Source organism: Oncorhynchus clarkii, chromosome 7, assembly GCF_045791955.1.
Source record: "Oncorhynchus clarkii lewisi isolate Uvic-CL-2024 chromosome 7, UVic_Ocla_1.0, whole genome shotgun sequence".
Classification (NCBI taxonomy): Eukaryota; Metazoa; Chordata; class Actinopteri; order Salmoniformes; family Salmonidae; genus Oncorhynchus; species Oncorhynchus clarkii.
The window spans coordinates 29,944,623-29,972,495 of NC_092153.1; the positions used below are offsets into that span (position 1 = coordinate 29,944,623).

Genomic DNA, 27,873 nt, shown 5'->3' on the forward strand with positions numbered 1-27,873 from the left:
TGTCATGTGACTGTCTTTCAGAAAATGATTTCCTGGATCAGCTGATGATAGTTGAACATGTGACTGTAACTAAATAGCTACAGTATTAAGAATTATGTGTAATTATTGAAGAACCGCGTTAACGCACCACCACTAATGAGTTGCGGAGCTTCTCAAATAAAAATGTTCTTCACCTCAAACAGCAAGTAACTAATCAAAATCAATTGCGTATGACAATAGTTCCTCAAAAGTATTTTCATGAAATATTTCCAGTTCTCACACTTTCGATAACCACTCGGCATGAAAGGGAAAAATGTAATGCTCTGATCCAGTGGAAATATCATAACATACCTGATTACTTCTTTTCCTTTGCACAAATAGCCGACAGCTGTGTCTGTCCCGAACTCACTGGTGCCGGGAAACTGAGGGCCCAGAATGTTTTATACAATGTTGCAAGTTTCGGAAGTCCCAGTTGATAGTTGATACAATGTTTCAAGTTTGTTGTAGACAGGCCATGTGCAGCCAAAGTGAGTTCTAGGATATTTACTTTTAATAAGGATATTTTCTACCTGCAGAATGCAATGTTTTTATTTGTTGGCTTTATGTAGGTTATTTTTTTTACATAGTTAGCAATGGCAATAAACGTTAATTTTAGATTTGCATAATTTTAATTTAGATTTAGATAGAATGTAGATTAATCACAGACAATAATTTTTAGATATTATTGTAAATTAAAATATACTGTTTCACAAAAATGTGCATATGAAAATCATAACTGGCACGCAGATTGGTAGAAATGGTCAGATAAATTGGAAAAAACTGGAAAAGGTTGCCGACTGTAGTCTTATACTAGTCTGTTAGTCTATCAGTAGTCTGTTAGTCTATTACTGAACGGCAGAATTTACTAAGTTCAGCAACAGAGGGGGGGGGGGGGGGGGTTCTTCTGGTTAGGTTGGGGCAGCAGCGTAGCCTAGTGGTTAGAGCGTTGGACTGGTAACCGAACAAGGCAGTTAATCCACTATTCCTAGGTCGTCATTGAAAATAAGAATTAGTTCTAAACTGACTTGCCTAGTAAAATAAAGGTAGAATAAAACATTTTAAAAAGGTTGTTTATGACTGGCTCCCTATAGTCATTTGTGTGTCTTATTTATTTAACAAAACAGCATGATTAAAGCATCAGGCAAGTTCAGTACATATAGATTTTATAAAAACACATGGGGCGATTGGTAGAAAGAACAGATGACTCTTGGTTGACCAAGATGTATTTTAGTTGGGGACAGCACTAGAACATGATTTTGGGGCCCCCGCTTGAGGCGTCACTACAGACACCCGGGTTCAAATCCAGGCTGTATCCCAACCGGCCGTGATTGGGAGTCCCATAGGGTGGCGCACAATTGGCCCAGCGTCGTCCGGGGTAGGCAGTCATTGTAAATAAGAATTTGTTCTTAACTGACTTGCATAGTTAAATAAAGGTTACATTTAAATACAATTTTAAAAGTGTTTATACGGTGTATCATAAAACAATATAACAAAAATAATAATTACCTTCATTTAACTAGAACAAATTTTTAACAGCTTAAAAAAATTACATTAGCATGGATTACCCTCCGTGAACAAGAAGCACCACATTACAAATATTTTCAGAGATGTGAGATAATTTACTTCTCTGCAATTTAGCTTTTCAATCGTGACATTTCGTACTTTCGAGGAAAATAGGCATGTTTCTCGACTCATACCCTAACTTTAAAAAGGGATTTTTGTGACAATTAGCTTAAGAACTGCGTGTCACAGCATGACAATGTGAACATGATTGGTCAACAGTCTCTTGGATGGGCATTAAACATTTGAATAAGGCTCTAACTAACCAGGTTTCTAGGATATATAGTATATTCTATAATTGATCCATGAGGTCATAATGATAGTTTAACCAGGTTTCTAGGATATATAGTATATTCTAGAATCCATCCATGATGTCATAATGATAGTTTAACCAGGTTTCTAGGCTAAATAGTATATTCTAGAATTCATCCATGATGTCATAATGATAGTTTAACCAGGTTTCTAGGATATAGAGTATATTCTAGAATTGCCAGTGAAGATTTCCTGTGGAAAACATTTGAATAAGGCTGTAACTTAACAAAATGTGGAAAAAGGGAAGGGGTCTGAACTTTCTGAGTGCTCTTTATGTTTTATTACATTTTTTCAAATGTAACCATTATTTATCTAGGCAGGTCAGTTCAGAACAAATTCTTATTTACAATGATGGCCTACACTGGCCAAAACCGGACGACGCCGGGCCAATTGTGCTCCTCCCTATCGGGCTCCCAATCACTGCCGGTTGGGATACAGCCTGGATTCGAACCAGGGTCTGTAGTGACGCCTCAAGCACTGAAATGCAGTGCCTTAGACCGTTGCACCACTCAAGAGCCCCAAAATCATGTTCTAGTGCTGTCCCCAATTAAAATAAATCTTGGCCAACCAAGAGTCTTCTATAGTTTCTACCAATCAATTGGTTGAACATTTTCAACATATAATATTCAGAATACATTGTGAAAAACTAAAATCGATATTGGTAAATAGTGGTTTCCTCATTAGCATGGAGGAGTTTCTACAACCAAATGGTATGTGCATCGCCTTCGTGTCGCAATTTCAGCAAACACAGAAAGGGGCCTATTTTGGAGACCAAAAGTTATCTGGCACAATGCTTAGGATTTCAACAACTTTAATAACTAGCCTACAATCATCGATGTTACTACTAATGTGAAAACAAGACGAAATTTGACTATTCTTTCTGGCTTGACTGTCTTAAGACGATTGTCAAATCATTTTAACATTCATTACAGATGTCAATTGTTGTACCAAATCATGGTTATGCTCTGGGCATCACCTTTTTACAGTGGATTTCCACTGTTGTGGGCCTTAAAACCATCTATCTGACTTTGTTGCTTACACAAGAGAGAGACGTGACTATAGTGGATCCTCTGGGGAGCCTCAACAGCATCATGATGCTGACGAGGCAGAGAAAAGTCTCTCCAGATCAAAACACTCCAAGAAACTCCAGCAGAGACCCACAGGGAAGAAAACTTACCGCTGCTTTGACTGTGGAAAGTGTTTTGTTTCTTCAGGATGTTTAAAATCGACCATAGAACACACACAGGAGAGAAATCTTATAGCTGAAAACAATGTGGGAAGAGTTTTACTCAGTCATCCAGTCTGATATTACACAAGAGAACACACACAGGAGAGAAACCCTATATCTGTGCGCAATGTGGGAAGAGATTTGCCTCCTCTGCAGACATTAAAATTCACCAGAAAATCCACACAGGAGAGAGACCTTTTAGCTGCTCTGACTGTGAAAAGAGTTTTGTTCGTTCAGGACAAGTAAAATCACACAAGAGAACACACACAGTAGAGCAACTTTTTAGCTGTAATCAATGTAGGAAGAGTTTTACTCAGCCAGGCAACTTGGTATCACACCAGAGAACACACACAGGAAATAAACCTTTTAGCTGTGATGAATGTGGAAAGAGTTTTACTGCAATCTGATTGTTCACCAGCAGACACACACAGGAGAGAAGCCTCATAGCTGTGATCAATGTGACAAGAGATTCTCTGATAAAAGATCTCTTATCAAACATCAGAAAATACATACATGAAGGAGTTGTTTCATGATATCAATGAAATAATGTCATAATGTAGAATGTTTTAACATTGTAGTAGGAGTATTTTAATGATGTCTCAATGTAGAACCCTAAACGTTTGCCCTGTTCTATTGATTGCAGCATGATATGGATATTAGCCTCAGGGGGGAAAATCCAGGCTCTGAATTGAAAGAGTACCATTTATATGATTGAACAAAAAGTGACTAACAAAGAAAGGGTTGCGTTACACTTACCACATTGGCCACCCACTTAAATCAAAATGTAGCTAGCTGTTTTCTACAAGTCGTCCTCTAACCAGTGATGTACACATTATTCCCAGATTCCGTGTGGTTTTTGGTCGGTTAGTGTTAACAGGACGTGCAACCTCATCTCCCTCCTCTCGGCACAATTGATTTCAACATGATATCAATGAGTGATGACAAATAAGTGTTGCGTTCCTTTGTTTAACGACCCCTACATTTAAATGCATCACTCCAAAATGTAGCTGACTGTCTTCTGCAGGTTGTCCTCTAATCAGTGAGGTAAAATATATCTCCCATTTCCATGTGTTTTTTTTAGTTGTGTTAGTTTCAACAGCATGGACAACCTGATTTCCCCCCTAATCGATATCAGTGATTTATTGCTACTTGTCAAAACAACAGCGTTTTTGGTGCTTGTGCAGTTTATACGGAGCTTGTTTTAAAAAATATGAGTAATATGATTATTGTGGCAGATGTTTGTGTATATAGCACATGTTAGGTTTTCAATTTATCCCAAACTGTTTCTGCATATTGGTTATTGATTTGGACACGTTTAAACTGTGTTTTGACATTGAGGCTATTCCACCTAGTAACATGTCATTGAAAAGACATTGAAAATAAGACTTTGCAATCAAATATTTCATATTTACATTTCATGTAACATTTAGTAATGATAATTATTTATGCAACCAACTGACAATTTTTTGGTACAATTATATTGACATTGTTGTCCTGCTTTTAGAATATCAAGGTTAATTCTCAGATGTGCCAACCCAAATGTACTAGAGCATGACATTGGGGACTGGGCCCCAATCCAACAACATACCTATCTAGTGAACCCTGAAAAGAGAGAGAAGCTCCGCGATGAGGTTGAAAGTTACTACGGATATTGCAGGAGTTTCCTCTTGAAATCAGACATGTCTGTGGCAAGGACAACTTGGTGGCTGTTTGTCTCAAGGGTGGGCAGTCAAAACGTTTTGTGTTGTGCATTTAGCCAGTGCGTTGCCATTTATTTTGATTGCAAGTTTTTCCATATTGGAGATGAGTTTTGTTTGGGCTCGTTCCAAGGGGACGTGAGTTCTAGAAGCAAGTGAGTTTTAAGACGGGAGTTCTAGAAGCTCGTGGGTTTTCCGCATTTTTTTTCCTTGTTTTTAATTGTTCGCAGCCAGTAGATGCCATGATTATATTGTAGAAGGTGAAGCATTGTAGTTGATTATAATGTGAAATGGAAGTTGTTTTCTGTTGGTGGTAAGCATTCTCTTAAGGGGGAAGGTATTTTGGTTTTTCCATTTATGTTTTGAGGTTGGACTTTAGCACGTATAGGTCGGTAGCACATAGGGCACACCGACTGGTGTTACCTCATTAGTCAGTATGTGTTACACCTCTGGCTTGTCCATCTTGTTAGTCGGAAGGTGTTTCACATTATGTTATAATGCTTTTATTGCATCAAATGGTGGTTTTATGCTACAGAATAGAGGGTTCTTAGAACTATTGTGTCTGTGTGTTCTACTGAGGATGGGCCTCTGGGAGATAACACTGACAGGAGATTTACAATGTGTTTTGGGTGATAAAAACCTAAAGAGACCGCATTCCAGTACATGAGTTAATGTTTCTGTTCTATATGGTACCAGGGAGAGATGACCCCAGGGCCAGACCCTGGCCTCTACACAAAGAGTACTGATTTTACAGCAGATACTGTCTGCTGAGTATTATAAGTATATTTCATACAAATCTTCACCTTGTGAACAGTTCTATACATCTGTTGTTGGTCATGTAGGTTGAAAGGGGTGTATCTTGGCTGTAAAAGACCTTTGTACTTTTGTATCGTGGCTCTCAAAGTCGACCAGCCATCGTTATCGTAGAGCACTCAATTGATTCACTTTATATGTGTGTGTTGTATTGACCTGCTCCCTTATTAACAAGTGAATAGAGATTTAGATTTAACTATGACTTGTGTGATAAGTTTGACTCCTCATTTGATATTAAAGAAATTAACCACATTTGGCGATGTGGATGTTATTCTTCACTTGGTGACCGCTCCTGACGACCCGGGTAAATCGTGCACGAGGGATCCCTCAAACATGGGATCTCAGGGAGACCACACTTTGGGAATGGAGCAGATGGTCCCACCTTTGATCTGAGAGGCAGCGAGAGGCAGAGTGGATACCACATCTAGAACGTAGTTTTAAAAAAAAGAAAGACGTGAGCGAAACACGTAAAGTGGAGTTTTTAGAAAATCCTCGTAGGCTCTGAGTGTGTATTCCTGTGTGAGGGGGGCACCTTGGAGGTGTAAACAGGGCCCAGTCAGGAGGCTCTGAGGCTGAGTCAGCTATCTGTGTGAACTGGATGAAAACTAGAATCTGTGTTTACAGTTAAGACCATTTATGATATAGTATAAGATAGTAAGGTGCACCTGTAATTGTTTTAAACCTGGACCCCATTTTAGAAGTATTGAAAGATGTAAATGTATGAGTTGCATTATCCTAGGAACTAATCATGGCATAAAAATGTGAAAATATTCCTGCAGGTTCAAATGTTGTTGAAAAACTACTAATTGATTAGGTATGTTTGAGAATAGCATTGTGTGACTGTGATATGAGAGTTGTGTGACTGGGGAAATGAGTCTTAACCTGACGTTTGGATAGTAACATATAGAAATATGCTTAATCAGCTGATTGAAATTTGAATAATAAGCGGGATGATATTTTAGAAAGCAGCGGAAGGTCTATAGTTCCTGGGAGGCTTGATTTTGCCGTGGTCTCTGGGAGGTTAGAGAACCGTTGACGATCCGGCCATTGTCCCGTAAACAAACATATTTTTTTGGTTCCGCTGGGAGTATGTTTGGAGAGCTGCTTTGTAGCTATGGAGAGTCCTTGAAAATGCAAATGGAATGTTTGTTGTGAGTACCTGAGAATTTCTTACGTTTTATATGGATTCTGTGAATATATGAAAATATGATGAATTGTATGTGTGTATAATGATTACTAGAGATTTGATGAAGTAATGCTGGGAATATAATTAGATACAATTTAAACAACCCATATGTTGACAAACGCCAACTTAAAACCTACATCTTTAATGGATAATTTGATAAAGATGAAGTTTAAGCATTATTTAACAGTCTACAAAGTCTGGGCAGTTGTCTCAGAAACTGATGGGAGTAAGTTACCCTCTTTTTCACCTTTATTTAACCAGGTAGGAAAGTTGAGAACAAGTTCTAATTTACAACTGCGACCTGGCCAAGATAAAGCAAAGCAGTTTGACACATACAGTGCCTTGCGAAAGTATTCGGCCCCCTTGAACTTTGCGACCTTTTGCCACATTTCAGGCTTCAAACATAAAGATATAAAACTGTATTTTTTTGTGAAGAATCAACAACAAGTGGGACACAATCATGAAGTGGAACGACATTTATTGGATATTTCAAACTTTTTTAACAAATCAAAAACTGAAAAATTGGGCGTGCAAAATTATTCAGCCCCTTTACTTTCAGTGCAGAAAACTCTCTCCAGAAGTTCAGTGAGGATCTCTGAATGATCCAATGTTGACCTAAATGACTAATGATGATAAATACAATCCACCTGTGTGTAATCAAGTCTCCGTATAAATGCACCTGCACTGTGATAGTCTCAGAGGTCCGTTAAAAGCGCAGAGAGCATCATGAAGAACAAGGAACACACCAGGCAGGTCCGAGATACTGTTGTGAAGAAGTTTAAAGCCGGATTTGGATACAAAAAGATTTCCCAAGCTTTAAACATCAAAAGGAGCACTGTGCAAGCGATAATATTGAAATGGAAGGAGTATCAGACCACTGCAAATCTACCAAGACCTGGCCTTCCCTCTAAACTTTCAGCTCATACAAGGAGAAGACTGATCAGAGATGCAGCCAAGAGGCCCATGATCACTCTGGATGAACTGCAGAGATCTACAGCTGAGGTGGGAGACTCTGTCCATAGGACAACAATCAGTCGTATATTGCACAAATCTGGCCTTTATGGAAGAGTGGCAAGAAGAAAGCCATTTCTTAAAGATATCCATAAAAATTGTTGTTTAAAGTTTGCCACAAGCCACCTGGGAGACACACCAAACATGTGGAAGAAAGTGCTCTGGTCAGATGAAACCAAATTGAACTTTTTGGCAACAATGCAAAACGTTATGTTTGGCGTAAAAGCAACACAGCTGAACACACCATCCCCACTGTCAAACATGGTGGTGGCAGCATCATGGTTTGGGCCTGCTTTTCTTCAGCAGGGACAGGGAAGATGGTTAAAATTGATGGGAAGATGGATGGAGCCAAATACAGGACCATTCTGGAAGAAAACCTGATGGAGTCTGCAAAAGACCTGAGACTGGGACGGAGATTTGTCTTCCAACAAGACAATGATCCAAAACATAAAGCAAAATCTACAATGGAATGGTTCAAAAATAAACATATCCAGGTGTTAGAATGGCCAAGTCAAAGTCCAGACCTGAATCCAATCCAGAATCTGTGGAAAGAACTGAAAACTGCTGTTCACAAATGCTCTCCATCCAACCTCACTGAGCTCGAGCTGTTTTGCAAGGAGGAATGGGAAAAAAATTTCAGTCTCTCGATGTGCAAAACTGATAGAGACATACCCCAAGCGACTTACAGCTGTAATCGCAGCAAAAGGTGGCGCTACAAAGTATTAACTTAAGGGGGCTGAATAATTTTGTACGCCCAATTTTTCAGTTTTTGATTTGTTAAAAAAGTTTGAAATATCCAATAAATGTCGTTCCACTTCATGATTGTGTCCCACTTGTTGTTGATTCTTCACAAAAGAATACAGTTTTATATCTTTATGTTTGAAGCCTGAAATGTGGCAAAAGGTCGCAAAGTTCAACATCTGTTCAACAAGTTCAACATCTGAAGAAAATTGTGTAAAATATGAAGTCCGACGAGAGAGCGGATTCAAATTCATTGCTTTAACTAATTATGACAAAGGTTAAGAAAATGTTGAGCAATGTAATAAAGTAATGACTTTTCAAATATGTTACCTTACACGTTATGATGGCTGACAATTGATTAGCTACTCTGTCCTTAGGAACCACAAAGCATATGTACAACAGACAGACCTGATATTGCCCATAATTCGGCATCCTTGGACGTCACGTGCTGAGTGGGTGTGACCAAAGTTATTATATTTAGCTACACCTTGTAGTACATTTTTACACTATAATAAATGTTTCTGGTGCCACATTGGCCATTTTCAAAGGGATTCGTTGGTTTTTAGGGGCAGTCGCTTCTTAGCTTTTTGTCTGGAAGTATTTTCTCAACTGCGATAACAACCCCAGTCAGCAGATGGCGATGTGCGTCTTTCAGGTGATTCTGCCACTGATTTATAATCTAGTGGACGGGACGCTTCTTCAACATCGGTAAAGTCCCCCCTTATCTCAGCTCACTGGTCACCACAGCAGCACCCACCTGTAGCACGCACTCCAGCAAGTATATCTCTCTGGTCATCCCCAAAACCAATTCTTCTTTTGGCCGCCTCTCCTTCCAGTTCTCTGCTGCCAATGACTGGAATGAACTACAAAAATCTCTGAAACTGGAAACACTTATCTCCCCCACTAGCTTTAAGCACCAGCTGTCAGAGCAGCTCACCTGTACATAGCCCATCTATAATTTAGCCCAAACAACTTCCTCTTTCCCTACTGTATTTATTTATTTTGCTCCTTTGCAACCCATTATTTCTATCTCTACTTTGCACATTCTTCCACTGCAAATCAACCATTCCAGTGTTTTACTTACTATATTGTATTTACTTCACCACCATGTCCTTTTTTTGCCTTTACCTCCCTTATCTCACCTCATTTGTTCACATTGTATATAGACTTATTTTTATACTGTATTATTGACTGTATGTTTGTTTTACTACATGTGTAACCCTGTGTTGTTGTACAGTGCCTTGCGAAAGTATTCAGCCCCCTTGAACTTTGTGACCTTTTGCCACATTTCAGGCTTCAAACATAAAGATATAAAACTGTATTTTTTTGTGAAGAATCAACAACAAGTGGGACACAATCATGAAGTGAAAAAATGGTGAGCGAAGATTAGAATTTTTCACTGTATTCTGAATATTACAGCACACCATCAGTGCAAGATCAGGAGTGCTAGTGAAGGACACTCACATTAAGCTCTGTGTCTATTCACTAATTCACCACCGTGGGGGAAAACTCAGGGGTGTTTTCATAGGCTGACAGCAACAATAGCCTCCATTTACAGGTTGCTTATGAGGGCACTTCACATTACTTTTGGATTATAATTGTAAGGCTCGCTTGAATCTACTGCTTAATATGTTTGTGTTATTGTCGCAAATCAACTGCTTTAAACTTTTTAAAAAACACTTCAACCAGTAAAATGCTCTTTGGCTAGCTTTTCTATCAGCCTGACAATTAGGGTTTGTACACTAGGTGTTGAACAAACAGTAACATAGTAGAGGTCGACCGATTATGATTTTTCAACGCCAATACCGATTATTGGAGGACCAAAAAAAGCCGATACCAATTAAATCAGACGATTTTATATATACAGTGCCTTGCGAAAGTATTCGGCCCCCTTGAACTTTGCAACCTTTTGCCACATTTCAGGCTTCAAACATAAAGATATAAAACTGTATTTTTTTGTGAAGAATCAACAACAAGTGGGACACTTCAAACTTTGAACTTTTTTAACAAATCAAAAACTGAAAAATTGGGCGTGCTAAAATTATTCAGCCCCCTTAAGTTAATACTTTGTAGCGCCACCTTTTGCTGCGATTACAGCTGTAAGTCGCTTGGGGTATGTCTCTATCAGTTTTGCACATCGAGAGGCTGAAATGTTTTCCCATTCCTCCTTGCAAAACAGCTCGAGCTCAGTGAGGTTGGATGGAGAGCATTTGTGAACAGCAGTTTTCAGTTCTTTCCACAGATTCTCGATTGGATTCAGGTCTGGACTTTGACTTGGCCATTCTAACACCTGGATATGTTTATTTTTGAACCATTCCATTGTAGATTTTGCTTTATGTTTTGGATCATTGTCTTGTTGGAAGACAAATCTCCGTCCCAGTCTCAGGTCTTTTGCAGACTCCATCAGGTTTTCTTCCAGAATGGTCCTGTATTTGGCTCCATCCATCTTCCCATCAATTTTAACCATCTTCCCTGTCCCTGCTGAAGAAAAGCAGGCCCAAACCATGATGCTGCCACCACCATGTTTGACAGTGGGGATGGTTGTTCAGGGTGATGAGCTGTGTTGCTTTTACGTCAAACATAACGTTTTGCATTGTTGCCAAAAAGTTCAATTTTGGTTTCATCTGACCAGAGCACCTTCTTCCACATGTTTGGTGTGTCTCTCAGGTGGCTTGTGGCAAACTTTAAACAACACTTTTTATGATATCTTTAAGAAATGGCTTTCTTCTTGCCACTCTTCCATAAAGGCCAGATTTGTGCAATATATGACTGATTGTTGTCCTATGGACAGAGTCTCCCACCTCAGCTGTAGATCTCTGCAGTTCATCCAGAGTGATCATGGGCCTCTTGGCTGCATCTCTGATCAGTCTTCTCCTTGTATGAGCTGAAAGTTTAGAGGGACGGCCAGGTCTTGGTAGATTTGCAGTGGTCTGATACTCCTTCCATTTCAATATTATCGCTTGCACAGTGCTCCTTGGGATGTTTAAAGCTTGGGAAATCTTTTTGTATCCAAATCCGGCTTTAAACTTCTTCACAACAGTATCTCGGACCTGCCTGGTGTGTTCCTTGTTCTTCATGATGCTCTCTGCGCTTTTAACGGACCTCTGAGACTATCACAGTGCAGGTGCATTTATACGGAGACTTGATTACACACAGGTGGATTGTATTTATCATCATTAGTCATTTAGGTCAACATTGGATCATTCAGAGATCCTCACTGAACTTCTGGAGAGAGTTTGCTGCACTGAAAGTAAAGGGGCTGAATCATTTTGCACACCAAATTTTTCAGTTGTTGATTTGTTAAAAAAGTTTGAAATATCCAATAAATGTCGTTCCACTTCATGATTGTGTCCCAATTGTTGTTGATTCTTCACAAAAAAATACAGTTTTATATACTTATGTTTGAAGCCTGAAATGTGGCAAAAGGTCGCAATGTTCAAGGGGGCCGAATACTTTCGCAAGGCACTGTATATATATAATATATATATATATATATATATATAAAAATCTCAGTTTACATTGGCGCGTTACGTGCAGTAATGTTTTGATTCCAAAACATCCGGTGATTTTGCAGAAATACTCACAATAAACATTGATAAAAGATGCAAGTGTTATTCACAGAATTAAAGATAAACGTATCCTCTATGCAACCGCTGTCAGATTTTTTTTTTTTTACTTTACAGAAAAATAATAATCTGAGAACGGCGCCCCTAACCCAAAGAAATAGCCGCCATTTTGGCGTCAACAGAAGCTACAAAAAACACTATAAATATTCACTTACCTTTGAATATCTTCATCAGAAGGCAGTTCCTGGAATCCCAGTTCGACAATAAATGACTGATTTGTTCCATAAAGTTCCAAAAAGCCCATAATTTAACCAATTGTTGTTAGCTTGTTCAGCCCAGCATTCAATCCTCAAAAAGCACAAGCAATTCCTCCAGACAAAAACTCAGAAAGTTCCGTTACAGGTCGTAGAAACAAGTCAAATGATGTATGCAATCCATATTTAGGATGTTTTAAACATTAATCAGCAATAAGGTTCCAACCGGAGAATTTCATTGTCTGAAGAAACGCATTGGAACGCAAGTACACTCTCTCGTGACCGCGCGCAATGAAACCGAGGCTTTCTACCAGACCACCCACTCAAAGAGCTATTATGAGCCCCACCTTTATAGTAGAATCATACAACCAGAATCTAAAGACGGTGACATCTTGTGGAAGCCCTAGGAAGTGCATATACATCCATATCTAAGATGGATATCCAATGGCACGGTTTTCTAAATTGAGTTCTCACTTCCTGTTTGGATTTCTTCTCAGGTTTTCGTCTGCCATATGAGTTCTGTTATACTCACAGACATATTTTCAAACAGTTTTAGGAACTTCAGAGTGTTTTCTATCCACCAGTAATAATAATATGCATATATTCCCATCTGGGAAAGAGTAGGAGGCAGTTTACTCTGGGCACGCCTTTCATCCAAAAGTGAAAATGCTGCCCCCTAGCCCCAACAGGTTTTACTGCGAGAGTAGCGAAATGCTTGTGCTTCTAGTTCCGACAATGCAGTAATAACCAACGAGTAATCTAAGCTAACAATTCCAAAACTACTACCTCATACACACAAGTGTAAAGGGATAAAGAATATGTACATAAAGATATATGAATGAGTGATGGTACAGAACGGCATACGCAAGATGCAGTAGATGGTATCGAGTACAGTACATACAGTGGGGCAAAAAAGTATTTAGTCAGCCACCAATTGTGCAAGTTCTCCCACTTAAAAAGATGAGGCCTGTAATTTTCATCATAGGCACACTTCAACTATGACATACAAAATGAGAAAAAAAATCCAGAAAATCACATTGTAGGATTTTTAATTAATTTATTATTATTATTATTTATTAATTATGGTGGAAAATAATTATTTGCTCACCTACAAACAAGCAAGATTTCTGGCTCTCACAGACTGTAATTTCTTCTTTAAGAGGCTCCTCTGTCCTCCACTCGTTACCTGTATTAACGGCACCTGTTTGAACATTTTAACATTCATTACAGATGTCAATTGTTGTACCAAATCATGGTTATGCTCTGGGCATCACCTTTTTACAGTGGATTTCCGCTGTTGTGGGCCTTAAACCATCTATCTGACTTTGTTGCTCACACAAGAGAGAGACGTGACTATAGTGGATCATCTGGGGAGCCTCAACAGCATCATGATGCTGACGAGGCAGAGAAAAGTCTCTCCAGAACAAAAACAATTCCAAGAAACTCCAGCAGAGACCCACAGGGAAGAAAACTTACCGCTGCTTTGACTGTGGAAAGTGTTTTGTTTCTTCAGGATGTTTAAAATCGACCATAGAACACACACAGGAGAGAAATCTTATAGCTGAAAACAATGTGGGAAGAGTTTTACTCAGTCATCCAGTCTGATATTACACAAGAGAACACACACAGGAGAGAAACCCTATATCTGTGCGCAATGTGGGAAGAGATTTGCCTCCTCAGCAGACATTAAAATTCACCAGAAAATCCACACAGGAGAGAGACCTTTTAGCTGCTCTGACTGTGGAAAGAGTTTTGTTCGTTCAGGACAAGTAAAATCACACAAGAGAACACACACAGTAGAGCAACTTTTTAGCTGTAATCAATGTAGGAAGAGTTTTACTCAGCCAGGCAACTTGGTATCACACCAGAGAACACACACAGGAAATAAACCTTTTAGCTGTGATGAATGTGGAAAGAGTTTTACTGCAATCTGATTGTTCACCAGCAGACACACACAGGAGAGAAGCCTCATAGCTGTGATCAATGTGACAAGAGATTCTCTGATAAAAGATCTCTTATCAAACATCAGAAAATACATACATGAAGGAGTTGTTTCATGATATCAATGAAATAATGTCATAATGTAGAATGTTTTAACATTGTAGTAGGAGTATTTTAATGATGTCTCAATGTAGAACCCTAAACGTTTGCCCTGTTCTATTGATTGCAGCATGATATGGATATTAGCCTCAGGGGGATAATCCAGGCTCTGAATTGAAAGAGTACCATTTATATGATTGAACAAAAAGTGACTAACAAAGAAAGGGTTGCGTTACACTTACCACATTGGCCACCCACTTAAATCAAAATGTAGCTAGCTGTTTTCTACAAGTCGTCCTCTAACCAGTGATGTACACATTATTCCCAGATTCCGTGTGGTTTTTGGTCGGTTAGTGTTAACAGGACGTGCAACCTCATCTCCCTCCTCTCGGCACAATTGATTTCAACATGATATCAATGAGTGATGACAAATAAGTGTTGCGTTCCTTTGTTTAACGACCCCTACATTTAAATGCATCACTCCAAAATGTAGCTGACTGTCTTCTGCAGGTTGTCCTCTAATCAGTGAGGTAAAATATATCTCCCATTTCCATGTGTTTTTTTTAGTTGTGTTAGTTTCAACAGCATGGACAACCTGATTTCCCCCCTAATCGATATCAGTGATTTATTGCTACTTGTCAAAACAACAGCGTTTTTGGTGCTTGTGCAGTTTATACGGAGCTTGTTTTAAAAAATATGAGTAATATGATTATTGTGGCAGATGTTTGTGTATATAGCACATGTTAGGTTTTCAATTTATCCCAAACTGTTTCTGCATATTGGTTATTGATTTGGACACGTTTAAACTGTGTTTTGACATTGAGGCTATTCCACCTAATAACATGTCATTGAAAAGACATTGAAAATAAGACTTTGCAATCAAACATTTCATATTTACATTTCATGTAACATTTAGTAATGATAATTATTTATGCAACCAACTGACAATTTTTTGGTACAATTATATTGACATTGTTGTCCTGCTTTTAGAATATCAAGGTTAATTCTCAGATGTGCCAACCCAAATGTACTAGAGCATGACATTGGGGACTGGGCCCCAATCCAACAACATACCTATCTAGTGAACCCTGAAAAGAGAGAGAAGCTCCGCGATGAGGTTGAAAGTTACTACGGATATTGCAGGAGTTTCCTCTTGAAATCAGACATGTCTGTGGCAAGGACAACTTGGTGGCTGTTTGTCTCAAGGGTGGGCAGTCAAAACGTTTTGTGTTGTGCATTTAGCCAGTGCGTTGCCATTTATTTTGATTGCAAGTTTTTCCATATTGGAGATGAGTTTTGTTTGGGCTCGTTCCAAGGGGACGTGAGTTCTAGAAGCAAGTGAGTTTTAAGACGGGAGTTCTAGAAGCTCGTGGGTTTTCCGCATTTTTTTTCCTTGTTTTTAATTGTTCGCAGCCAGTAGATGCCATGATTATATTGTAGAAGGTGAAGCATTGTAGTTGATTATAATGTGAAATGGAAGTTGTTTTCTGTTGGTGGTAAGCATTCTCTTAAGGGGGAAGGTATTTTGGTTTTTCCATTTATGTTTTGAGGTTGGACTTTAGCACGTATAGGTCGGTAGCACATAGGGCACACCGACTGGTGTTACCTCATTAGTCAGTATGTGTTACACCTCTGGCTTGTCCATCTTGTTAGTCGGAAGGTGTTTCACATTATGTTATAATGCTTTTATTGCATCAAATGGTGGTTTTATGCTACAGAATAGAGGGTTCTTAGAACTATTGTGTCTGTGTGTTCTACTGAGGATGGGCCTCTGGGAGATAACACTGACAGGAGATTTACAATGTGTTTTGGGTGATAAAAACCTAAAGAGACCGCATTCCAGTACATGAGTTAATGTTTCTGTTCTATATGGTACCAGGGAGAGATGACCCCAGGGCCAGACCCTGGCCTCTACACAAAGAGTACTGTTTTTACAGCAGATACTGTCTGCTGAGTATTATAAGTATATTTCATACAAATCTTCACCTTGTGAACAGTTCTATACATCTGTTGTTGGTCATGTAGGTTGAAAGGGGTGTATCTTGGCTGTAAAAGACCTTTGTACTTTTGTATCGTGGCTCTCAAAGTCGACCAGCCATCGTTATCGTAGAGCACTCAATTGATTCACTTTATATGTGTGTGTTGTATTGACCTGCTCCCTTATTAACAAGTGAATAGAGATTTAGATTTAACTATGACTTGTGTGATAAGTTTGACTCCTCATTTGATATTAAAGAAATTAACCACATTTGGCGATGTGGATGTTATTCTTCACTTGGTGACCGCTCCTGACAACCCGGGTAAATCGTGCACGAGGGATCCCTCAAACATGGGATCTCAGGGAGACCACACTTTGGGAACGGAGCAGATGGTCCCACCTTTGATCTGAGAGGCAGCGAGAGGCAGAGTGGATACCACATCTAGAACGTAGTTTTAAAAAAAAGAAAGACGTGAGCGAAACACGTAAAGTGGAGTTTTTAGAAAATCCTCGTAGGCTCTGAGTGTGTATTCCTGTGTGAGGGGGGCACCTTGGAGGTGTAAACAGGGCCCAGTCAGGAGGCTCTGAGGCTGAGTCAGCTATCTGTGTGAACTGGATGAAAACTAGAATCTGTGTTTACAGTTAAGACCATTTATGATATAGTATAAGATAGTAAGGTGCACCTGTAATTGTTTTAAACCTGGACCCCATTTTAGAAGTATTGAAAGATGTAAATGTATGAGTTGCATTATCCTAGGAACTAATCATGGCATAAAAATGTGAAAATATTCCTGCAGGTTCAAATGTTGTTGAAAAACTACTAATTGATTAGGTATGTTTGAGAATAGCATTGTGTGACTGTGATATGAGAGTTGTGTGACTGGGGAAATGAGTCTTAACCTGACGTTTGGATAGTAACATATAGAAATATGCTTAATCAGCTGATTGAAATTTGAATAATAAGCGGGATGATATTTTAGAAAGCAGCGGAAGGTCTATAGTTCCTGGGAGGCTTGATTTTGCCGTGGTCTCTGGGAGGTTAGAGAACCGTTGACGATCCGGCCATTGTCCCGTAAACAAACATATTTTTTTGGTTCCGCTGGGAGTATGTTTGGAGAGCTGCTTTGTAGCTATGGAGAGTCCTTGAAAATGCAAATGGAATGTTTGTTGTGAGTACCTGAGAATTTCTTACGTTTTATATGGATTCTGTGAATATATGAAAATATGATGAATTGTATGTGTGTATAATGATTACTAGAGATTTGATGAAGTAATGCTGGGAATATAATTAGATACAATTTAAACAACCCATATGTTGACAAACGCCAACTTAAAACCTACATCTTTAATGGATAATTTGATAAAGATGAAGTTTAAGCATTATTTAACAGTCTACAAAGTCTGGGCAGTTGTCTCAGAAACTGATGGGAGTAAGTTACCCTCTTTTTCACCTTTATTTAACCAGGTAGGAAAGTTGAGAACAAGTTCTAATTTACAACTGCGACCTGGCCAAGATAAAGCAAAGCAGTTTGACACATACAGTGCCTTGCGAAAGTATTCGGCCCCCTTGAACTTTGCGACCTTTTGCCACATTTCAGGCTTCAAACATAAAGATATAAAACTGTATTTTTTTGTGAAGAATCAACAACAAGTGGGACACAATCATGAAGTGGAACGACATTTATTGGATATTTCAAACTTTTTTAACAAATCAAAAACTGAAAAATTGGGCGTGCAAAATTATTCAGCCCCTTTACTTTCAGTGCAGAAAACTCTCTCCAGAAGTTCAGTGAGGATCTCTGAATGATCCAATGTTGACCTAAATGACTAATGATGATAAATACAATCCACCTGTGTGTAATCAAGTCTCCGTATAAATGCACCTGCACTGTGATAGTCTCAGAGGTCCGTTAAAAGCGCAGAGAGCATCATGAAGAACAAGGAACACACCAGGCAGGTCCGAGATACTGTTGTGAAGAAGTTTAAAGCCGGATTTGGATACAAAAAGATTTCCCAAGCTTTAAACATCAAAAGGAGCACTGTGCAAGCGATAATATTGAAATGGAAGGAGTATCAGACCACTGCAAATCTACCAAGACCTGGCCTTCCCTCTAAACTTTCAGCTCATACAAGGAGAAGACTGATCAGAGATGCAGCCAAGAGGCCCATGATCACTCTGGATGAACTGCAGAGATCTACAGCTGAGGTGGGAGACTCTGTCCATAGGACAACAATCAGTCGTATATTGCACAAATCTGGCCTTTATGGAAGAGTGGCAAGAAGAAAGACATTTCTTAAAGATATCCATAAAAATTGTTGTTTAAAGTTTGCCACAAGCCACCTGGGAGACACACCAAACATGTGGAAGAAAGTGCTCTGGTCAGATGAAACCAAATTGAACTTTTTGGCAACAATGCAAAACGTTATGTTTGGCGTAAAAGCAACACAGCTGAACACACCATCCCCACTGTCAAACATGGTGGTGGCAGCATCATGGTTTGGGCCTGCTTTTCTTCAGCAGGGACATGGAAGATGGTTAAAATTGATGGGAAGATGGATGGAGCCAAATACAGGACCATTCTGGAAGAAAACCTGATGGAGTCTGCAAAAGACCTGAGACTGGGACGGAGATTTGTCTTCCAACAAGACAATGATCCAAAACATAAAGCAAAATCTACAATGGAATGGTTCAAAAATAAACATATCCAGGTGTTAGAATGGCCAAGTCAAAGTCCAGACCTGAATCCAATCCAGAATCTGTGGAAAGAACTGAAAACTGCTGTTCACAAATGCTCTCCATCCAACCTCACTGAGCTCGAGCTGTTTTGCAAGGAGGAATGGGAAAAAAATTTCAGTCTCTCGATGTGCAAAACTGATAGACATACCCCAAGCGACTTACAGCTGTAATCGCAGCAAAAGGTGGCGCTACAAAGTATTAACTTAAGGGGGCTGAATAATTTTGTACGCCCAATTTTTCAGTTTTTGATTTGTTAAAAAAGTTTGAAATATCCAATAAATGTCGTTCCACTTCATGATTGTGTCCCACTTGTTGTTGATTCTTCACAAAAGAATACAGTTTTATATCTTTATGTTTGAAGCCTGAAATGTGGCAAAAGGTCGCAAAGTTCAACATCTGTTCAACAAGTTCAACATCTGAAGAAAATTGTGTAAAATATGAAGTCCGACGAGAGAGCGGATTCAAATTCATTGCTTTAACTAATTATGACAAAGGTTAAGAAAATGTTGAGCAATGTAATAAAGTAATGACTTTTCAAATATGTTACCTTACACGTTATGATGGCTGACAATTGATTAGCTACTCTGTCCTTAGGAACCACAAAGCATATGTACAACAGACAGACCTGATATTGCCCATAATTCGGCATCCTTGGACGTCACGTGCTGAGTGGGTGTGACCAAAGTTATTATATTTAGCTACACCTTGTAGTACATTTTTACACTATAATAAATGTTTCTGGTGCCACATTGGCCATTTTCAAAGGGATTCGTTGGTTTTTAGGGGCAGTCGCTTCTTAGCTTTTTGTCTGGAAGTATTTTCTCAACTGCGATAACAACCCCAGTCAGCAGATGGCGATGTGCGTCTTTCAGGTGATTCTGCCACTGATTTATAATCTAGTGGACGGGACGCTTCTTCAACATCGGTAAAGTCCCCCCTTATCTCAGCTCACTGGTCACCACAGCAGCACCCACCTGTAGCACGCACTCCAGCAAGTATATCTCTCTGGTCATCCCCAAAACCAATTCTTCTTTTGGCCGCCTCTCCTTCCAGTTCTCTGCTGCCAATGACTGGAATGAACTACAAAAATCTCTGAAACTGGAAACACTTATCTCCCCCACTAGCTTTAAGCACCAGCTGTCAGAGCAGCTCACCTGTACATAGCCCATCTATAATTTAGCCCAAACAACTTCCTCTTTCCCTACTGTATTTATTTATTTTGCTCCTTTGCAACCCATTATTTCTATCTCTACTTTGCACATTCTTCCACTGCAAATCAACCATTCCAGTGTTTTACTTACTATATTGTATTTACTTCACCACCATGTCCTTTTTTTGCCTTTACCTCCCTTATCTCACCTCATTTGTTCACATTGTATATAGACTTATTTTTATACTGTATTATTGACTGTATGTTTGTTTTACTACATGTGTAACCCTGTGTTGTTGTACAGTGCCTTGCGAAAGTATTCAGCCCCCTTGAACTTTGTGACCTTTTGCCACATTTCAGGCTTCAAACATAAAGATATAAAACTGTATTTTTTTGTGAAGAATCAACAACAAGTGGGACACAATCATGAAGTGAAAAAATGGTGAGCGAAGATTAGAATTTTTCACTGTATTCTGAATATTACAGCACACCATCAGTGCAAGATCAGGAGTGCTAGTGAAGGACACTCACATTAAGCTCTGTGTCTATTCACTAATTCACCACCGTGGGGGAAAACTCAGGGGTGTTTTCATAGGCTGACAGCAACAATAGCCTCCATTTACAGGTTGCTTATGAGGGCACTTCACATTACTTTTGGATTATAATTGTAAGGCTCGCTTGAATCTACTGCTTAATATGTTTGTGTTATTGTCGCAAATCAACTGCTTTAAACTTTTTAAAAAACACTTCAACCAGTAAAATGCTCTTTGGCTAGCTTTTCTATCAGCCTGACAATTAGGGTTTGTACACTAGGTGTTGAACAAACAGTAACATAGTAGAGGTCGACCGATTATGATTTTTCAACGCCAATACCGATTATTGGAGGACCAAAAAAAGCCGATACCAATTAAATCAGACGATTTTATATATACAGTGCCTTGCGAAAGTATTCGGCCCCCTTGAACTTTGCAACCTTTTGCCACATTTCAGGCTTCAAACATAAAGATATAAAACTGTATTTTTTTGTGAAGAATCAACAACAAGTGGGACACAATCATGAAGTGGAACGACATTTATTGGATATTTCAAACTTTTTTAACAAATCAAAAACTGAAAAATTGGGCGTGCAAAATTATTCAGCCCCCTTAAGTTAATACTTTGTAGCGCCACCTTTTGCTGCGATTACAGCTGTAAGTCGCTTGGGGTATGTCTCTATCAGTTTTGCACATCGAGAGGCTGAAATGTTTTCCCATTCCTCCTTGCAAAACAGCTCGAGCTCAGTGAGGTTGGATGGAGAGCATTTGTGAACAGCAGTTTTCAGTTCTTTCCACAGATTCTCGATTGGATTCAGGTCTGGACTTTGACTTGGCCATTCTAACACCTGGATATGTTTATTTTTGAACCATTCCATTGTAGATTTTGCTTTATGTTTTGGATCATTGTCTTGTTGGAAGACAAATCTCCGTCCCAGTCTCAGGTCTTTTGCAGACTCCATCAGGTTTTCTTCCAGAATGGTCCTGTATTTGGCTCCATCCATCTTCCCATCAATTTTAACCATCTTCCCTGTCCCTGCTGAAGAAAAGCAGGCCCAAACCATGATGCTGCCACCACCATGTTTGACAGTGGGGATGGTTGTTCAGGGTGATGAGCTGTGTTGCTTTTACGTCAAACATAACGTTTTGCATTGTTGCCAAAAAGTTCAATTTTGGTTTCATCTGACCAGAGCACCTTCTTCCACATGTTTGGTGTGTCTCTCAGGTGGCTTGTGGCAAACTTTAAACAACACTTTTTATGATATCTTTAAGAAATGGCTTTCTTCTTGCCACTCTTCCATAAAGGCCAGATTTGTGCAATATATGACTGATTGTTGTCCTATGGACAGAGTCTCCCACCTCAGCTGTAGATCTCTGCAGTTCATCCAGAGTGATCATGGGCCTCTTGGCTGCATCTCTGATCAGTCTTCTCCTTGTATGAGCTGAAAGTTTAGAGGGACGGCCAGGTCTTGGTAGATTTGCAGTGGTCTGATACTCCTTCCATTTCAATATTATCGCTTGCACAGTGCTCCTTGGGATGTTTAAAGCTTGGGAAATCTTTTTGTATCCAAATCCGGCTTTAAACTTCTTCACAACAGTATCTCGGACCTGCCTGGTGTGTTCCTTGTTCTTCATGATGCTCTCTGCGCTTTTAACGGACCTCTGAGACTATCACAGTGCAGGTGCATTTATACGGAGACTTGATTACACACAGGTGGATTGTATTTATCATCATTAGTCATTTAGGTCAACATTGGATCATTCAGAGATCCTCACTGAACTTCTGGAGAGAGTTTGCTGCAATGAAAGTAAAGGGGCTGAATAATTTTGCACACCAAATTTTTCAGTTGTTGATTTGTTAAAAAAGTTTGAAATATCCAATAAATGTCGTTCCACTTCATGATTGTGTCCCAATTGTTGTTGATTCTTCACAAAAAAATACAGTTTTATATACTTATGTTTGAAGCCTGAAATGTGGCAAAAGGTCGCAATGTTCAAGGGGGCCGAATACTTTCGCAAGGCACTGTATATATATAATATATATATATATATATATATATATAAAAATCTCAGTTTACATTGGCGCGTTACGTGCAGTAATGTTTTGATTCCAAAACATCCGGTGATTTTGCAGAAATACTCACAATAAACATTGATAAAAGATGCAAGTGTTATTCACAGAATTAAAGATAAACGTATCCTCTATGCAACCGCTGTGTCAGATTTTTTTTTTTTTACTTTACAGAAAAATAATAATCTGAGAACGGCGCCCCTAACCCAAAGAAATAGCCGCCATTTTGGCGTCAACAGAAGCTACAAAAAACACTATAAATATTCACTTACCTTTGAATATCTTCATCAGAAGGCAGTTCCTGGAATCCCAGTTCGACAATAAATGACTGATTTGTTCCATAAAGTTCCAAAAAGCCCATAATTTAACCAATTGTTGTTAGCTTGTTCAGCCCAGCATTCAATCCTCAAAAAGCACAAGCAATTCCTCCAGACAAAAACTCAGAAAGTTCCGTTACAGGTCGTAGAAACAAGTCAAATGATGTATGCAATCCATATTTAGGATGTTTTAAACATTAATCAGCAATAAGGTTCCAACCGGAGAATTTCATTGTCTGAAGAAACGCATTGGAACGCAAGTACACTCTCTCGTGACCGCGCGCAATGAAACCGAGGCTTTCTACCAGACCACCCACTCAAAGAGCTATTATGAGCCCCACCTTTATAGTAGAATCATACAACCAGAATCTAAAGACGGTGACATCTTGTGGAAGCCCTAGGAAGTGCATATACATCCATATCTAAGATGGATATCCAATGGCACGGTTTTCTAAATTGAGTTCTCACTTCCTGTTTGGATTTCTTCTCAGGTTTTCGTCTGCCATATGAGTTCTGTTATACTCACAGACATATTTTCAAACAGTTTTAGGAACTTCAGAGTGTTTTCTATCCACCAGTAATAATAATATGCATATATTCCCATCTGGGAAAGAGTAGGAGGCAGTTTACTCTGGGCACGCCTTTCATCCAAAAGTGAAAATGCTGCCCCCTAGCCCCAACAGGTTTTAATGCGAGAGTAGCGAAATGCTTGTGCTTCTAGTTCCGACAATGCAGTAATAACCAACGAGTAATCTAAGCTAACAATTCCAAAACTACTACCTCATACACACAAGTGTAAAGGGATAAAGAATATGTACATAAAGATATATGAATGAGTGATGGTACAGAACGGCATACGCAAGATGCAGTAGATGGTATCGAGTACAGTACATACAGTGGGTCAAAAAAGTATTTAGTCAGCCACCAATTGTGCAAGTTCTCCCACTTAAAAAGATGAGGCCTGTAATTTTCATCATAGGCACACTTCAACTATGACATACAAAATGTGAAAAAAAATCCAGAAAATCACATTGTAGGATTTTTAATTAATTTATTATTATTATTATTTATTAATTATGGTGGAAAATAATTATTTGCTCACCTACAAACAAGCAAGATTTCTGGCTCTCACAGACTGTAATTTCTTCTTTAAGAGGCTCCTCTGTCCTCCACTCGTTACCTGTATTAACGGCACCTGTTTGAACATTTTAACATTCATTACAGATGTCAATTGTTGTACCAAATCATGGTTATGCTCTGGGCATCACCTTTTTACAGTGGATTTCCGCTGTTGTGGGCCTTAAACCATCTATCTGACTTTGTTGCTCACACAAGAGAGAGACGTGACTATAGTGGATCATCTGGGGAGCCTCAACAGCATCATGATGCTGACGAGGCAGAGAAAAGTCTCTCCAGATCAAAACACTCCAAGAAACTCCAGCAGAGACCCACAGGGAAGAAAACTTACCGCTGCTTTGACTGTGGAAAGTGTTTTGTTTCTTCAGGATGTTTAAAATCGACCATAGAACACACACAGGAGAGAAATCTTATAGCTGAAAACAATGTGGGAAGAGTTTTACTCAGTCATCCAGTCTGATATTACACAAGAGAACACACACAGGAGAGAAACCCTATATCTGTGCGCAATGTGGGAAGAGATTTGCCTCCTCAGCAGACATTAAAATTCACCAGAAAATCCACACAGGAGAGAGACCTTTTAGCTGCTCTGACTGTGGAAAGAGTTTTGTTCGTTCAGGACAAGTAAAATCACACAAGAGAACACACACAGTAGAGCAACTTTTTAGCTGTAATCAATGTAGGAAGAGTTTTACTCAGCCAGGCAACTTGGTATCACACCAGAGAACACACACAGGAAATAAACCTTTTAGCTGTGATGAATGTGGAAAGAGTTTTACTGCAATCTGATTGTTCACCAGCAGACACACACAGGAGAGAAGCCTCATAGCTGTGATCAATGTGACAAGAGATTCTCTGATAAAAGATCTCTTATCAAACATCAGAAAATACATACATGAAGGAGTTGTTTCATGATATCAATGAAATAATGTCATAATGTAGAATGTTTTAACATTGTAGTAGGAGTATTTTAATGATGTCTCAATGTAGAACCCTAAACGTTTGCCCTGTTCTATTGATTGCAGCATGATATGGATATTAGCCTCAGGGGGGAAAATCCAGGCTCTGAATTGAAAGAGTACCATTTATATGATTGAACAAAAAGTGACTAACAAAGAAAGGGTTGCGTTACACTTACCACATTGGCCACCCACTTAAATCAAAATGTAGCTAGCTGTTTTCTACAAGTCGTCCTCTAACCAGTGATGTACACATTATTCCCAGATTCCGTGTGGTTTTTGGTCGGTTAGTGTTAACAGGACGTGCAACCTCATCTCCCTCCTCTCGGCACAATTGATTTCAACATGATATCAATGAGTGATGACAAATAAGTGTTGCGTTCCTTTGTTTAACGACCCCTACATTTAAATGCATCACTCCAAAATGTAGCTGACTGTCTTCTGCAGGTTGTCCTCTAATCAGTGAGGTAAAATATATCTCCCATTTCCATGTGTTTTTTTTAGTTGTGTTAGTTTCAACAGCATGGACAACCTGATTTCCCCCCTAATCGATATCAGTGATTTATTGCTACTTGTCAAAACAACAGCGTTTTTGGTGCTTGTGCAGTTTATACGGAGCTTGTTTTAAAAAATATGAGTAATATGATTATTGTGGCAGATGTTTGTGTATATAGCACATGTTAGGTTTTCAATTTATCCCAAACTGTTTCTGCATATTGGTTATTGATTTGGACACGTTTAAACTGTGTTTTGACATTGAGGCTATTCCACCTAGTAACATGTCATTGAAAAGACATTGAAAATAAGACTTTGCAATCAAATATTTCATATTTACATTTCATGTAACATTTAGTAATGATAATTATTTATGCAACCAACTGACAATTTTTTGGTACAATTATATTGACATTGTTGTCCTGCTTTTAGAATATCAAGGTTAATTCTCAGATGTGCCAACCCAAATGTACTAGAGCATGACATTGGGGACTGGGCCCCAATCCAACAACATACCTATCTAGTGAACCCTGAAAAGAGAGAGAAGCTCCGCGATGAGGTTGAAAGTTACTACGGATATTGCAGGAGTTTCCTCTTGAAATCAGACATGTCTGTGGCAAGGACAACTTGGTGGCTGTTTGTCTCAAGGGTGGGCAGTCAAAACGTTTTGTGTTGTGCATTTAGCCAGTGCGTTGCCATTTATTTTGATTGCAAGTTTTTCCATATTGGAGATGAGTTTTGTTTGGGCTCGTTCCAAGGGGACGTGAGTTCTAGAAGCAAGTGAGTTTTAAGACGGGAGTTCTAGAAGCTCGTGGGTTTTCCGCATTTTTTTTCCTTGTTTTTAATTGTTCGCAGCCAGTAGATGCCATGATTATATTGTAGAAGGTGAAGCATTGTAGTTGATTATAATGTGAAATGGAAGTTGTTTTCTGTTGGTGGTAAGCATTCTCTTAAGGGGGAAGGTATTTTGGTTTTTCCATTTATGTTTTGAGGTTGGACTTTAGCACGTATAGGTCGGTAGCACATAGGGCACACCGACTGGTGTTACCTCATTAGTCAGTATGTGTTACACCTCTGGCTTGTCCATCTTGTTAGTCGGAAGGTGTTTCACATTATGTTATAATGCTTTTATTGCATCAAATGGTGGTTTTATGCTACAGAATAGAGGGTTCTTAGAACTATTGTGTCTGTGTGTTCTACTGAGGATGGGCCTCTGGGAGATAACACTGACAGGAGATTTACAATGTGTTTTGGGTGATAAAAACCTAAAGAGACCGCATTCCAGTACATGAGTTAATGTTTCTGTTCTATATGGTACCAGGGAGAGATGACCCCAGGGCCAGACCCTGGCCTCTACACAAAGAGTACTGTTTTTACAGCAGATACTGTCTGCTGAGTATTATAAGTATATTTCATACAAATCTTCACCTTGTGAACAGTTCTATACATCTGTTGTTGGTCATGTAGGTTGAAAGGGGTGTATCTTGGCTGTAAAAGACCTTTGTACTTTTGTATCGTGGCTCTCAAAGTCGACCAGCCATCGTTATCGTAGAGCACTCAATTGATTCACTTTATATGTGTGTGTTGTATTGACCTGCTCCCTTATTAACAAGTGAATAGAGATTTAGATTTAACTATGACTTGTGTGATAAGTTTGACTCCTCATTTGATATTAAAGAAATTAACCACATTTGGCGATGTGGATGTTATTCTTCACTTGGTGACCGCTCCTGACGACCCGGGTAAATCGTGCACGAGGGATCCCTCAAACATGGGATCTCAGGGAGACCACACTTTGGGAACGGAGCAGATGGTCCCACCTTTGATCTGAGAGGCAGCGAGAGGCAGAGTGGATACCACATCTAGAACGTAGTTTTAAAAAAAAGAAAGACGTGAGCGAAACACGTAAAGTGGAGTTTTTAGAAAATCCTCGTAGGCTCTGAGTGTGTATTCCTGTGTGAGGGGGGCACCTTGGAGGTGTAAACAGGGCCCAGTCAGGAGGCTCTGAGGCTGAGTCAGCTATCTGTGTGAACTGGATGAAAACTAGAATCTGTGTTTACAGTTAAGACC

The 27,873-nt window shown here is 39.2% G+C and overlaps 2 pseudogenes; both read left to right on the forward strand.

The window, feature by feature from the left end:
- The first annotated feature begins 3,105 nt into the window (after window positions 1-3,105).
- On the forward strand, window positions 3,106-14,421 carry LOC139412578 (zinc finger protein 180-like; annotated as a pseudogene).
- Window positions 14,422-24,458: 10,037 nt separating this feature from the next.
- On the forward strand, window positions 24,459-27,669 carry LOC139412579 (zinc finger protein 180-like; annotated as a pseudogene).
- The last annotated feature ends 204 nt before the right edge of the window (window positions 27,670-27,873 follow it).